We start from the raw sequence: 2,500 nt of genomic DNA, 5'->3' as shown, positions 1-2,500 counted from the left end.
AGTTCGAGCAGCTCAGAATCCAGCAGCGACGAGGAGGAGTCGCAAGGACCCCGAATGGGAGCAATGCGTCTGTTGAACGCTATGCGGGGTCAAGTGGGGGAGAACACGAAGACGAAGGCACAAAAAGCAGGAAGCAGCGAACTAATGTATGTGGACATTAAGCTAAATGGCCAAACGACCCGTGCAATGGTGGACACGGGCGCTACCCACAACTTCATAGCCGATCGCGAAGCACAGCGACTTGGGTTGACATTGGAGAAGAGCCCAAGCCGAATGAAGGCGGTGAACTCGGAGGCCAGGCGAATCTCCGGGTTGGCGAAGGGTGTTCCTATCAAAATCGGGACTTGGAGCGGTAACACCAACATGATGGCCGTGCCACTGGACGACTTCCAAGTGATTCTTGGAATGGAGTTTATGCATGCGGCGAAGTTGGTGCCGATGCCGTTCTTAAACTCCCTATGTATGATGGGAGGCGATGACCCCTGCGTGGTTCCCGTCTCTCGGAGAGGAACCAAGGAGCCCCAACACATTTCGGCCTTACAATTGAAGAAAGGGGTGCGAAAGGGCGAACTGACATTCGTGGCTGCTATGAAGCTAGAGCCACTCAACGAAGAGGCCATTCAAGAACCTGCTGTAGTGGCGAACGTCTTGAAGGAGTTCGAAGACGTTATGCCACCCGAGTTGCCGAAGACTCTCCCACCACGCAGAGGCGTGGATCACAGTATCGAGCTGGAGCCAGGAGTGAAGCCTCCAGCGAGACCACCCTACCGCATGCCCCCGCCAGAGTTGGCCGAACTCAGGAAGCAGTTAGGTGAACTGCTAAGCGGTGGTCTCATCCGCAGCTCAAAAGCACCTTTCGGAGCTCCAGTTCTCTTCCAGAAGAAACAAGATGGGAGCCTCCGATTATGCGTCGACTATCGAGCCCTCAACAAAGTAACGGTGAAGAACAAGTATCCCATCCCGCTCATCGCGGACTTGTTCGACCAACTGGGCAAGGCCAAGTATTTCTCAAAACTCGACCTTCGGTCGGGGTATTGGCAGGTGCGCATTGCTGAAGGCGACGAAGCGAAGACTACCTGTGTGACCAGGTATGGAGCGTTTGAGTTCTTGGTGATGCCTTTCGGCTTAACCAACGCTCCGGCCACATTCTGTACTCTCATGAACCAACTATTCAAGGAGTATTTGGATAAGTTCGTGGTCGTCTACTTGGACGATATCGTCGTCTACAGCCAAACGCTCGAGGAGCACGTCAAGCACCTTCGGACGATTTTCAAGGTTCTCAGGGAGAACACTTTGTTCGTAAAAAGGGAGAAATGCTACTTTGCTCAAACTGAGATCCTATTCTTAGGGCATCGAATCGGTGGTGGCTCCATTCGGATGGACAAGTCGAAGGTGCAAGCAGTTGCGGAATGGCGAACACCAAAGAAGGTGCCAGAGTTGAGATCCTTCCTTGGATTCGTCAACTACTATCGACGCTTCATTTCAGGATATTCGAAGCGGGCAACCCCACTGACGGAGTTGCTGAAGAAGGAGCAGCCTTGGAAGTGGTCTGACAAATGTGAGATAGCATTCCAAGATCTGAAGGCTGCTGTTCTGGAAGAACCAGTGCTCAAATTGCCAAACTATGGAGAGCCCTTTGAAGTCCATACCGATGCTTCGGACTTTGCTATTGGTGGAGTACTCATGCAAGAAGGTCATCCGGTGGCCTACGAGAGCCGCAAACTCAACGAGACCGAGAGGCGGTATCCAGTGCATGAGAAGGAGATGACAGCGGTGATCCACTGCCTACGAGTTTGGCGACACTACCTCCTCGGGTCGCGATTTGTGCTGAGGACAGACAACATCGCCCTGAGTTATTTCCAAACTCAGAAGAAGCTCTCCCCAAAGCAAGCACGGTGGCAGGACTTCCTGGCTGAATTTGATATGGCAATGGAATACAAGCCCGGGAAGGCGAATGTCGTGGCCGATGCGCTGAGTCGGAAGGTGGAGTGCGTGAATGCTGCACAACTAGAGGGCAGAGGCCAAACAAGTCAGTTACATTCCAACTTCCTTTCTCGAATCAGAGATGGACTGTATAGTGATCCCCAGGCAGTTATCCTGATGCAGCTCATCAAAGAAGGCAAGGCACGACGATTTTGGGTCCAGGAGGGACTTGTTTACACAAAAGGGAATAGAGTTTATGTTCCCCGAGTGGACAATTTAAGGCGTGAACTCTTGAAAGAGTGTCACGATTCCCTTTGGGCTGGACATCCCGGCATTCACAGAACATTGGCTCTCGTGGAGAGGGCCTTCTACTGGCCAAAGATGGGGATTGATGTGGAGGAGTATGTTCGAACATGCCTTACTTGCCAACAAGACAAGGTGGAGCAACGGAAGCCGGTGGGACTTTTGGAGCCGTTGCCTGTACCAGAAAGGCCATGGGAGAGCATTTCCTTAGACTTCATATCTAGCTTGCCGCTTGTAGGGGGACTTGGATCGATACTTGTGGTGGTCGATCGGT

The sequence above is a fragment of the Musa acuminata genome, unplaced genomic scaffold (genome assembly GCF_036884655.1).
Source record: "Musa acuminata AAA Group cultivar baxijiao unplaced genomic scaffold, Cavendish_Baxijiao_AAA HiC_scaffold_1136, whole genome shotgun sequence".
Classification (NCBI taxonomy): Eukaryota; Viridiplantae; Streptophyta; class Magnoliopsida; order Zingiberales; family Musaceae; genus Musa; species Musa acuminata.
This window is presented reverse-complemented; position numbering follows the sequence as displayed.